Source organism: Triticum aestivum, chromosome 3D (assembly GCF_018294505.1).
Source record: "Triticum aestivum cultivar Chinese Spring chromosome 3D, IWGSC CS RefSeq v2.1, whole genome shotgun sequence".
Lineage (NCBI taxonomy): Eukaryota > Viridiplantae > Streptophyta > Magnoliopsida > Poales > Poaceae > Triticum > Triticum aestivum.
Genome location: NC_057802.1, coordinates 85,102,211 through 85,115,985, shown reverse-complemented (window position 1 = coordinate 85,115,985; position 13,775 = coordinate 85,102,211). Strand labels below are relative to the sequence as shown.

Below are 13,775 nucleotides of genomic sequence, written 5' to 3'. Positions count from 1 at the left end.
TATAGTTCAGTATTAATCACCAACGGCCGGTGATCCGACTTAGTCATTTCACCGTTGATGACCCCTGCATTAGGAAAAAACTGACTCCACCGTGAGTTGCAAATAGCTCTATCAAGCCTTTCCTTAACCGTCCCTCTACTCTATGTATAAACGTCCCTCGTAGCCTCCATATCTTCAAGCTCACATTCATATAGAATGTCCCTGAATGCTTGCATGGTTCTTTGCTCTCTAGCTGCTCCACCTTCCTTCTAATGCATGAATAAAATTTCACTAAAGTCACCGAATGCTATCCATGGTTCATCCCTTAGTTGGTGCAGTGCACGTAGGTAATCCCATGATTTATGTTTATTCTCTTTCGCTGGCTCTCCATAGAAGCATGTACACCTCCATTTTCTTCCATCATCAATTGTTACATCAATGAAATTTGCAGTAACACCATGTTTTGTGACTGTCACTCCATTCCTCCACATCATTAGTAAACCTCCCGCCCTACCATCACTCGGGTCAACCAGCCTCTCCTGGAACCCTTGCTTCCTCATCAACCGTTCGGCCCTTGCGTCAGACAGATGAGTTTCTGATAGAAATAACACACCTGGTTTGTAGCACTTCTGAACATCCAGGAGTGCTCTAACTGCCCGGGAATGACGCCTCCCGTGGCAGTTCCACCCTAAGAGAATCATTGGGCCTGGCGGTCCTCCCCCTGGGACACCGCCAATGTTGCCAAGTTCATATCTGTTGTGTCACCTACTTTGCATCGTTTCGAGTCCTGTGATGTGCTGTCATGCTCTTCCTCCCACTCCTCCGTCCCGGTTTCTCTTCCCGACGCTATTCCGTCCTCTCCTTTGCCATGTGTCAAGGCTAACTGATTTCCCTTCCCCTTCTCTGCGAAGTTGAGCCTTCTCTTAAGAGCACTCGAAGATTGCGAGTAAACATCTGTTGATTTTAATGGGCTGCTTGCCGAGCTGCTCAAGTCATCATTCTCCTTTCTTGCACCTCTGGGTTCTGTACCTGCCGCAACACCACCTCTATCTCCTCCTCCTGTTATTCCTCCTCCTCCTCCTCTGCCATTTAAGCTAGCCTGACAGCCCTGATCTTCCCTTCTGAACTCAGGTGCAATCAAGGTTATGGGGTAAATAATTGCAGACTCCTCATGAACCCCATTACCATGCTCTTTTGCCATGTGACATACAAAGCCACAAACTCCACAAAACCACGACATCATTTCATACTCAAAATCAAAGTACACTTTCTTCATCCTCAGTGTTAGACTAGCGCATCTTGTGAGGGGTTTGCGTACATCCAAAGTTACGCGTACTCTGATACCCCCACCTTGGCCCTTAACAGATCGTTCATCAACTCTTTCCACAATACCTGCCTTCTTTGCCAACTGGTGAGCTATGTTCGCACTCCTCATCTTCTCCTTCAAGCCCATCACCCGCACCCACACTTGGTAGGTATTCAATTCCACCTCACTCGGTTCTGACCATCCAGCATAAGGAGCAAGCAACACTGAACAGTTACGGAATATCCAAGGGTCGTCCTACATGACTCTTTCCCAATCCGCCAAGCAAGCAATCTGTACAGAGAACAAGTTATCTTCTATGGCTCTGAACTCTACTTCCTATGCGAGATTCCATGCAGATCTCATCATTCCATAGAAGGCCCCATGGCTGAATTTCCTCGTGGTATGCACCCGGGCTAGCGCCATGAACTCTGCATACTTCTCTAGCTCTTCCAAGTCTTCCTCTAATAGCACATCTTCTTCTTCTTCTTCCCTAAGGTTCAGATACTTCAACTTCTCATCTAGTGATTCCTCCTGTTGTGATCTGCTCCCTCCCGCTACCTCCGCCACCACAGCCTCTGCCGCCATCTCTGCTCCCCCCGCTGTCCTTTCCCCGCCACCGTCAACTCTAGATGTAGATGAGTTTGCCCTCGCCATCATACCTCGCCTCCCTAGGGTTTGGTTCATCCCCCTAGGTAGTCTCCTACTATATTGCCAATCACCTCTCCTAGAGACGGGATCGACTGGGAATCTGATCTGTAACTAGGGAGAGGAACGTGATCTCCTTGGACACCGCCGCGGAGAGAGAAGAAACCCTAGAAGGGTACTTGGGCATAAAGAAACGACTTATGTACTGAGATGGAATATAAATTGCCACGATGGCATAAATAAACCCTAATGGATGTTTTAACAAATGATGTATCAATTTTTGCGTATGAAATATAAATCGCCATGATGGCTTTTCTCGTTTTTTTGTTTCACGAGGGTTAATGAAGATGGCTTGCACGTTTTACATTGACGGCACGACACCGTTGCATACGCTCGTCACCCCCTTGATCTGTTCAGTGGCTTGTACAACGACTGGTTGGGTTTACTGCACCAACCTAAACTGCGAGTAAAAAGAGAGTTCTGTCCATGTGGCGATTTCGGTCTTGTTCCACTGGTACGTGCGCGTGCTGTGTTTGTGCATCAAAAACTTGAGACCAAGCAAGAGAACCTAGCCACCGGCACACATCCTTCCTCCCAAGCGCGCACATTGATTGCGCGTCACAGGCCAACGGTGACCTTGCGAAACTGCCTGCCCGACCATGCTCATAGGCCCGGCGAGTCGTGTGCTACAGCTGCGGCAGTGTGTCCGCACAGATGCAGCATGGACGGATGCGTGGAGCACTATCTAAACCGGCAGCAAATTCTTTGAGGGTGACGCAACGCCGGCCGAGCGGTTTGTTTGGTCCCGCGTGCGATTTTATTTCTTTTTGAAACAAGACAAAAGGCTTGCCACTTTCATTAATAAAGAAGTGGGTTTAAGACAAGGATCTCAACAAAGAGCAAATAAAAGGCTTGCGATTACATGCTAATAGAAAAACTGCGTCCACGTCGCTCCGCGGGAGGGGGGTTGGCGGTGGCGCCCCCCAACTCCAGCCTCTTCCCTCACTGCCGCTGGGCAACGTCGGCGCGCAAACAGCATGGTTGGCAGCGGTGGCGGGCCCTCTCCTCTCTCACGGAGGTACTCCCTTCTGGCGCGGTGCGGCGGCCCTGGATGATGCGCCCGACTGGCAGTGGGTTGACGTCGGCGCGGCGTCCCTGGGACCTGGCGGGATGGGCCAGCTTCTTTGGTTGTAGGGGCAGGGCGACAGTCGGTTCTGGCGGCGCTCGGTGGCGGTATGGCCGTGGCTCGGATTTGGCACAGTGGCCATGGACTGCACGGCTCAGTGGAGGTCTGGGGGTGCGGGAGCGGCACGGGAGCTGGCAGCGCAGCTTGCTTGCGCGGATGGCCGTGCGTGGCCACTGGGTTGTCCTGGTCTGGCCCAGCCAGATCTAGCCCCCAGGGCTGCGGGTGGCGCCGGGGCTCCCGTCGTTGTTGCTCCGGTGCTGGTACGCTGGGGCGGCGGCCCCAGGCTACGGTGGGCTCACCCTCTTCTTCCCGGGGGTGTAGGCGCGATGAGGAGGTTGGTCAAGCGCCATGGCTGTGTGCTATGGTATCCCGACGGCGGTGCTGCATTCCCTGGCCGTGCGGGGGGGTTGTGGCGGGTGGATGCAGGCCCTGGTCTCCCTCGACGAGGGGTTGTGGTGGGCAGGCCGATTGGCGGCGCGATGGCATCCGACTCCCCCTCATCATGGTGATGGCCCAAGGTGGCAGCTTCCCCCTCCAGTTTGCTTCGCTCCGAAAATTGATGGACACGGTAGAGGAGAAATCCGGCGCGGCTACGGTTGTGGGCAACAGCGACACTTGTGGGCGCCGTCTCCTCCCTGGGGGCGTTGTCATGGCCATGTCCATCCCCTGTTCTGACACCAGGGGAAACCCTAGGCTTGGTTCGCCGGGCCAGGCAGCGTCGACGTCTCGGCGTCGCCCCCTTCTTGGAGGCACTGCCTAAGTGCTTGATACGTCTCCAATGTATCTATAATTTTTGATTGTTCCATGCTATTATATTATTTGTTTTTGATGTTTTATATGCTATTTTATATCATTTTTTGGACTAAACTATTAACCTAGAGCCTAGTGCCAGTTTCTGTTTTTTCCTTGTTTTTGAGTTTTACAGAAAAGGAATACCAAACGGAGTCCAAACGAGCTGAAACTTTATGACGATTTTTTATGGACCAGAAGAATCCCACGGAGTATCGGAGATGGACCAGAGGAGCCATGAGGCATCCACAAGGGTGGAGGGCGCCCCCCTAGGGTGCGCCTCGTGCCTTGTCGCCACCTCGTGGACCCCCCTAAAACCGACGCCAAAAAATCCTATAAATCCAGAAACCCCCAGAAAGAAACCAAGATCGGGAGTTCCTCCGTCACAAGCCTCTGTAGCCATGAAAAACCAATCGGGAGCCCGTTTCGGCACCCTGCCGGAGGGGGAAACCATCACCGGAGGCCATCTTCATCATCCCGGCGGTCTCCATGACGAGGACAAGTAGTTCACCCTCGAGGCTGAGGGTATGTACCAGTAGCTATGTGTTTGATCTCTCTCTCTCTCTCGTATTCTTAATTTGGCACGATCTTGATGTACTGCGAGCTTTGTTACTATAGTTGAATCATATGGTGTTTCTTCCCCATCTACCTTCTTGTGATGAATTGAGTCTTGCTCTTTGAGGTTTCGTTATGTTGGATTGAGTATTAGATTTGAGAACACTTGATGTATGTCTTGCTCTTTGGTGACAATGGGATGTTCTATTGATTCACTTGATGTATGTTTTGGCACTCAACTCGCGGATTCCCCGAGGTAACATTGGGGTAATCTATGCATAGGGGTTGCTACATGTTTTCGTCCTACGTTCTCCGATAGAAACTTTGGAGTGATTCTTTGTTGCATGTTGAGGAATTGTAATATGATCCAATTATGTTATCATTGTTGAGAGAACTTGCACTAGTGAAAGTATGAACCCTAGGCCTTGTTTCTAAGCATTGCAATACCATTTTTTCTCACTTTTATCACTTGCCACCTTGCTGTTTTTATATTTTCAGATTACAAAAACCTATATCTACTATCCATATTACACTTGTATCACCATCTCTTTGAACTAGTGCACCTATACAATTTACCATTGTATTGGGTGTGTTGGGGACACAAGAGACTCTTTGTTATTTGGTTGTAGGGTTGTTTGAGAGAGACCATCTTCATCCTACGCCTCCCACGGATTGATAAATCTTAGATCATCCACTTGAGGGAAATTTGCTACTGTCCTACAAAACTCTGCGCTTGGAGGCCCAACACGAGTCTACAAGAAGAAGGTTGCGTAGTAGACATCAGTGCTCGGGTGCGTCCGGAGGAGCATCTGGTGGGCTGCCTCACTCGCCTAAGTGGCGAGTCTTGGGGTGCCAAGTTGTCATGTGTGGGTTGTCGTTGTGGGTAGGAGCATCCGGGGCGCTACGTACTCCATCATCGACACCTCTTCGACGACGTCTTCTTCAAGCTAGGCTAGCTCCCGGTGTCCGCATGCTGATCCTCTAGGCACCAAGGGTGGAGAGTGCGTTGATCTAGTTTGGTAAGGTGTTTTTGTCGTGTTTTGAGGTGTTTGATACAGGGGGACGTGGCATGTGTGTTCTGTGTCCGTCCTCATCGTTATTGTTTGGCTTGAGTACGTGCAAGGCGGGTTAGTTGTTGGTGTTTATCACGGTGGATGTAGGTTCTAACCTCGAGGGGTAGTACATTGCCGAAAGGCGTTCTATCAGCCATCTTGGCTCTTCTTCTTTAATATATAGTACGCACACTCGTGCGTATTCGAGAAAAAAAGGCTTGCGATTGACTCCGGCCGCCGGTGGTAGCGGGGCGGAATACCCCGCACCACTACCGTACATTTGCGAGGCGGCCCTAGACAAGGCGCCTGGCTGGCAGCGGGTGGACGCCCGGGCGGCGGCCCCGGGACCTGGCGGGATGGGCCGGCTTCTATGGCTGTAGGGGCGGCGCGGCAGTCGGTTCTGGCGGCGCTCGCTGGCGGTATGGTTGTGGCTCAGATTTGGCAAAGTGGCCATGGACTGGGCGGCTCGATGGAGGTCTGGGGGTGTGGGAGCGGCGCGGGAACTAGCAGCGCGGCTTGCTAGCGTGGATGGCCGCTAGGTCGTCCTGGTCTGCGGGTGGTGATAACCCACAAGTATATGGGATCAATTGTAGCCTCTTTCGATAAGTAAGAGTGTCGAACCCAACGAGGAGCTAAAGGTAGAACAAATATTCCCTCAAGTTCTATCGACCACCGATACAACTCTACGCACGCTTAACGTTCGCTTTACCTAGAACAAGTATGAAACTAGAAGTACTTTGTAGGTGTTTTTGGATAGGTTTGCAAGAAGATAAAGAGCGCGTAAATAAAAAGTAGGGGTTGATTAGGTAAAGAAGCAATAAATTTAGTATAGCGAGTGTGGAAAAGTGGTGGTAGGAGTTGTGAAATTGTCCCTAAGCAATTGACTACTTTACTAGACCGATAGCAAGTTTTATGTGGGAGAGGCCACTGCTAGCATGTCATCCCTGACTTGGAATTCTATGCACTTATGATTGGAACTATTAGCAAGCATCCGCAACTACTAACGTTCATTAAGGTAAAACCCAACCATAGCATTAAGATATATTGGTCCCCCTTCAATCCTATATGCATCAATTTCTATGCTAGGTAGAAGCTTCTGTCACTCTTGCCCTCCAATACATAGTCCTATCAACATACAACTAACCCTATGGTGTGATCCATGCGCGCGCTCATATGATGGGCACCAAAGGACAGCGACATAACCACAAGCAAATTAAATCAATCATAGCAATTCATCAACCACCGATAGGACAACGAAAATCTACTCAGACATCATAGGATGGCAACACATCATTGGATAATAATATGAAGCACAAAGCACCATGTTCAAGTAGAGGGTACAGCGGGTTGCGGGAGAGTGGACCGCTGTAGATAGAGGGGGGAAGGTGATGGAGATGTTGGTGAAGATGGCGTAGGTGTTGGTGAAGATCGCGGTGGTGATGATGGCCCCGGCGGCATTCCGGCGCCACCGGAAGCGAGGGGGAGAGAGCCCCCTCCTTCTTCCTCTTCCTTGCCCTTCTCCCTAGATGGGAGAAGGGTTTCCCCTCTGGTCCATGGTCTCCATGGCTTGGGAGGGGCGAGAGCCCCTCCGAGATTGGATCTGTCTCTCTGTCTCTCTCTGTTTCTGCGCTCTGGGATTCTGCCCTTTCACCGTTTCTCTTATAACTGGAGATCAGTAACTCCGATTGGGCTGAATTTTGGACACGATCTCTATCCGGAAATTAGCTTTCTTGCAGAGAAAGAAGTGCTCCAACCGCCTTACGGGGTGGCCACGAGGGTCCAGGTCGCGCCTGACCCCCTGGGGCGCGCCCCCTGCCTCCTGGCCCCCTCGGGCATCGTATCGCGTTGATTCTTCTTCCCAAAAATCACAAATATTCCAAAAAAAATCTTTGTCAGTTTTTATCCCGTGTGGACTCCGTTTGATATGGATTTTCTGTGAAACAAAAAACATGCAACAAACAGGAACTGGCACTGGGCACTGGATCAATATGTTAGTCCCAAAAATAGTATAAAAATTTGCCAAAAGTATATGAAACTTGTAGAATATTGGCATGGAACAATCAAAAATTATAGATACGACGGAGACGTATCAGGTGGCGCCAGGGCTCTCGTCGCTGTTGCTCCAGTGCTGGTACGCTGGGGCGGCAGCCCTAGGCTACGGTGGACTCGTCCTCTTCTTCCCGGGGCAGAGGCGCAATGAGGAGGCTGGTCGGGCACCACGGTTGTGTGTTGTGGTATCCCGGCGGTGGTGTTGCACTCCCTGGCCATGAGGGCGGCGGGTTTGTGGCGGGTGGATGCGGGCCCTGGTCTCCCTGGACCAGGGGTTGTGGTGGGCATGCCGGTTGGCGGCGCGGTGGCATCCGGCTCCCCCCTCTTCACGGTGATGGCCCAAGGTGGCAGCTTTGCCCCCCCATCAAGTTTGCTGCACTTCAAAAATTGATGTACACGACCGAGGAGAAATGCAGCGCGGCTGCTGCTGCGGGCAACAACGACGCTTGTGGGCGCCTCTCCTCCCTGGGGGCGTTGTCATGGCCATGTCCATCCCCTGTTCTGACACCGAGGGAAACCCTAGGCTCGGTTCACCGGGCGAAGCAGCGGCGACGTCTCAGCACCGTCCCCTTCTTGGAGGCGCTGCCTAGGTACTCGGGGTGCGTCGGAGGAGGAGCTGGTGGGATGCCTTGCTTGCCTCGACGGCGAGTCTTGGGGTGTCAAGTTTTCATGTGTGGGTTGTCGCTGTGGGCAGGTACATGTAAAGCTTTGCTTTAAGATGAGAGCATGAACATTCTACATGGAGTTTCTTTTCGTTCTTCTTCGACGACAATCATTAGGACAGGATCCGGGTTGGCAACCTGAGATTAACATGATGGACGTTGCTTATTTCTCTTGCCTCTTAGGCATATTTGCTTCTTGTCTGTACTCAGACCCGTGCCTTCTTCGGCTGCATTGATTGATATAATGTGTACCATGTTGACCTCTGTTTGGTGAAATATTTATGTATTGACATATGTATGCCTTATTGTATCTTGTATTCTCTCTTCTTTTGATGAGTACTTGTATTTATTGTGATGTCCAACTTCTTACCGACATATGACACTTGCGTGTATGATATTAGTCATATATTGGGGTGGTTAGTATGCGCTTCTATCCATAGTGGAGATTGCAAAGTCTTCATTGGGCTAGGACCGCATATTAACCGTTACATGTGGCTTCAGTGGCATGATGCCTGACATGGGAGGTGGCTAGGGTAATAACATGGGTGGCATGAGAGGTGGCTACAGTGTGCACGTGGGTGGCATGGGAGGTGCCTATGGTGGTAACATGGGTGGCATGGGAGGTGGCTTCGATGAAGGTGGTGGCATAGATGGATCACAAGGCAATGTTCACAATGTGTCAAATGACAACAATGAGAAAGGAGACAACGAAGATCTTCAAGGCAACTCTTGAAGCCAATAATGATTATCAAGCCAATGTTCACAATGAGTCAAGTGACAACGGAGAAGATGAAAATTGAGATGCCATGTTTATCTTTATGTTTATGTGCCATTTTATTTGTGGTTCATGAACTATGTTTGCTATGATGCACTATGAGACCATAATTTTGCTATGTTGATGTTGAATTTGGTGTTCCCTCCTATCAATACTATTTGTCGCTCAAACAGATGTATCTCATGTTTGTGATGATTTTGGTTTAAATATGCGCGGCTATAGTGTTGTTGTGCAACTGACCTATTTTTTACATTATCTGTTGGAGCGGATGTCGTGTGGCTGCCCTATTTTACATTATCGATTGGAGTTGAACGTTTCTAATGATGTAAAGAATCATTTTTTGGGTGATGTATATTTTATTTTAATCACTTTTTAGTGATGTAAAATACATTGAGATGCTCTAATGAGGATTGGCACTACTAAAGAAAACCCAACATGTATTTTTTTTATTTCGGCAAGGGCACTCCTCGTACCTGTCCCAGGCCTATTAACCAAACCACCCAGCCGTCGTCGCCGCCGCTCGCCGAAGCACTGCCTCCGACGAATCCCCACCTCTACCGTCATCCTGCTGCTATACAATCCCACCTCCACATGCCCTCCAGCCACCGCTGTATCATTCCCGATTCGTTACCGCATCTGACGACGAAGGCTGAGAGAATCCCCACCTCCCCGCAATCCTCTGTATCCTCGTGGTTCGTGGAGCTAGGTTGCTGAGCCTGCTACTCTCTCTCGGGATAGTTCTGTTCTTCGGTCTCTCGGATTTGATTCAGTCCTGTCGAGGAGAACCGGCAGTGCTCGGAGTTCTTTGGGCAACCGGATCGATTCAAAGTTTGAACCTTTTTTGGGAGTGGCGTAATAGGAGTCGGATTTCCGTCACAGAATCAGCTCGCAGCAGAGGAGGGGAGGCCACCCATAAGTACGCCCAAGAGCCTGCCTGGCCATGCTCTCCGTGTGGCCCATCCAGGATTGCAACCTTCCCACAAGCAATCGTTGTTCTGAAAGAGCCGATTTATTATCTCCAATGGGTGGTAGCCGTAGCGTGTCCAAGATTTCGAGTCTAGCCATCCACCGGAGGAATCTGCGTTCTCTGGTCTTCATCAGAGTGCCTAAGCTGCTAGGTCTTCTACCTTCCGGTTGTCCGACGAAATTCCTCAAAGAAGATACCCATGGACCACCGATGGAGGTTGCAGTTGCCGAATTACCCGTGCTGCCACAAGATGTCCTGATGTCCATATTTGCACACCTGGAGATCCCTGACCTGATGCGTGCCAGCTCCATCTTCTCCTCGTGGCGCTCCGCGTATTCCAGCCTGCGCAACCTTCAGCAGTACCAGCAGCGCCAGACGTCGTGCCTCTTCTACACATCTGAATCTGCTGGTGAAAGCGTTGCGTGCCTCTACAGCCTCTTGGAGAAGAGGTCATACAAGTTGACTCTCCCAAAGCCACCTATTCGCGGCAGGTATCTGATTGGGTCATCAAATGGCTGGCTGGTTACTGCTGATGAGAGATCCGAGATGCATATTCTCAATCCCATCACTTGTGAACAGATCGCTCTCCCGTCGGTGATCACCATCACGCATGTGACTCCTGTTTTTGATGAAACAGTTGCCTTATGTAAGTACATTTACTCTCGTGACACAGCGGAGCACCGTAGTACCACCGGCCCTCAACCCGTTGATCTTGGCGAGCTGCGACACTACCTCCTGAAAAAGGCATTTGTATTTTATGATGCATCTGCAGGAGGCTATATTGTGGTGCTTATTCACAATCCAGATGGGCAGCTCTCATTTGCTTGGTTAGGGGATGACAAGTGGACCTGGCTGAAACCACATTGTTTTTTTAAGACTGCTTGTACAAAGACGGTAAGTTATATGCAGTGACATTGCTAGGAGAAATTCACGTCTTCAATCTCAGAGGCCCTGTGGTCACAGCAAAGGTAATTAGAGGCTGCGCAAATAAGTACAGTTGTCGAACAATTTACATTGTTCAGGCTCCATGTGGGGATCTGATGCAAGTTTTTAGATCACAAGATGTGGTTGATTATGATCCACGTGCTGACAATGCAACACATGTGCACTATACTGATGGGATAAAAATATTTAAAGTTGAGACTATGCCTGAAAAGCTTATGGAAATAAATAGCTTGATGGATCATGTGTTGCTGGTTGGGCTGAACCAATCACTTTGTCTCAGTGCTGAAGAATATCCACAGTTGAAGGCAAACACCATCTACGTTGCTGATGACCACGAGTATCTAAATTATTACAAGAATAACTGCCGTGACATTGCAGCTTTTGACTTGACATATAACAGTAGTGAGGAACTTGTCTCCCCTCAGCTTTGGTCCAACTGGCCTACTCCCATATGGATAACCCCCAGTCTTACAAAACAGCATCCAACATTGGACAGACAATGAGTTTTCTTCATGTCCAGATAATATAATTGTATAGCAGATATAATGAAAATGTTTTGTATGGAAGGAAAAGGGAATAAGTTATGCTCATTGATATTGAGGAAATTACAGTTGGTGAGAGTCGGGGTTTAAAAGCCAGTTGTAAGCTCTGCATCAAATAGTGCATATTCCTTTGTTGCTTAAGATTGGTTGCATGGAGAAGATAAATGCGACATGTATTATAGTCTTATAGATAAGCTTCAAATGTATGTAATTTTCCTTGAATGCACCTTAGTGGCATGTTTATGTATATTATAATGGGGTTATGGTTTTGAGAACTATAATTCACGTCACTTGCTGGTGGATGTGAAGTGGTTATTTAGAAATTTAATTTACACAGTGATCTTATTTTTGTGGTCAAAAGCTGCATATTCCTATGTTGCTTAGATTAGGTGTCACCCAATTTACTATAAGGTCAGGCCAACCTTTCCATTTCAGTTTCACCTTCCTGCTTTATACAATAGCGTGTGGGATTAAGTTTGTGTTACAGGAAACACACACAACTAGTTTGGAGATGAAGGTCTTCACATAAATGGCCATAGGACAGGCAGATCATGATGTTTTTGGCATCTTCATCAGTACTTTGATGGAGAATTATGAGGGCATGTTACTGCCTTTTTTGCTTGTCTATGTTTAGTTTATTTTTCTTTTGACTCTAGCAGCACCCTATTTTCTGTTATCTTTCACTTCGCTGCATCCGTTAAAGATCCACGGTGAGCATCAATACATTTCCTCACAATGGCCTTTCTCCAGAAAATATGATAAGCCATGCGGGCAACGTTCCGAGAATATACATCTCTACGGCTGAATTTCTTGAAAAGAGGAATTATCTTTTCACTTCATTAACCATATTTTATTTATGCATTATCATTGGTACATTCCTGCAGTCAGTGCAATCCAGATAGATGTAACAGAGGCACCCACTTATGGTGGCTCCATCAATCTATCCCCATCTTGCTCGGTTTGTGCTGTAGTTCCAAACTGCAGTTAATTGTGTAAGCAAGAAGAAGGCGGCAACTTAGGCAAGTGATTCATCTATTCTATTTGCTGTGAAAATATTGTTGAAGTACGTATCTGTTAGTGTTATTTTTGCATCAGCAATCCATCAATGCACTCTTCTTTATTAGTAATACGGTAATCGATTGTATGCTTTTAGCCGTATTGGAGAACACTCATTTTAAACACAGGGATAGTTGCTCATTGACTTCAAGCGATCTTGCTTAATGTAGTGAATGCTATTGCACGAATCCACACTGTGTTGCAAGCCTGATGTTGAAGATATTCAGAAGGCAAAATAATCAACCTAAAGGATCTGATCCTTCAATTTTAAAGAACTTCTGAAATCACTCAGTTATGGTAGAGGCTTGTGATTGCTCACCAAGTCTTGAACCATCACAGTACAAGCAAAAAGAATCCATATTGCCCTCAGTATTTGGTTCAGAATATCAGTAAAAGTGGAAACCCTCAGATGTGAGGTGCAAGAATCTGAGACGAGTAGGTTCCGATGCCGCTGATCTTGCAATTTCAAACAGGAGAAGTTTGAGCCAGAAGGATAGACCAATGATGTTCTTCGGCTTTGGCCCTTGGTCTTTCTTTTGACATGTAAAACTTTTTCCATTTTTTTAGGGACAACCTTTTCTATCTTTTCAATATATTGAATGAAGGAAATATGCCCTAGAGGCAATAATAAAGTATTATTTATTTCCTTATATCATGATAAATGTTTATTATTCATGCTAGAATTATATTAACCGGAAACATAATACATGTGTGAATACATAGACAAACAGAGTGTCACTAGTATGCCTCTACTGGACTAGCTCGTTAATCAAAGATGGTTATGTTTCCTAGCCATAGACATGAGTTGTCATTTGATTAACGAGATCACCTCATTAGGAGAACGACGTGATTGACTTGACCCATTCTGTTAGCCTAGCACTCGATCGTTTAGTATGTTGCTATTGCTTTCTTCATGACTTATACATGTTCCTATGACTATGAGATTATGCAACTCCCGTTTACCGGAGGAACACTTTGTGTGCTACCAAACGTCACAACGTAACTGGGTGATTATAAAGGTGCTCTACAGGTGTCTCCAAAGGTACTTGTTGGGTTGGCGTATTTCGAGATTAGGATTTGTCACTCCGATTGTCGGAGAGGTATCTCTGGGCCCACTCGGTAATGCACATCACTATAAGCCTTGCAAGCATTGTAACTAATGAGTTAGTTGCGGGATGATGTATTACGGAACGAGTAAAGAGACTTGTCGGTAACGAGATTGAACTTGGCGGTTTTTTTAAAGCCATTAAGCTAGGCATAAAGTGCT

At 47.9% G+C, this 13,775-nt stretch overlaps 1 pseudogene; it reads left to right on the top strand.

Moving 5' to 3' along the window:
* The first annotated feature begins 9,469 nt into the window (after window positions 1-9,469).
* LOC123074207 (uncharacterized) lies at window positions 9,470-11,822 on the top strand (annotated as a pseudogene).
* Window positions 11,823-13,775: the final 1,953 nt, after the last annotated feature.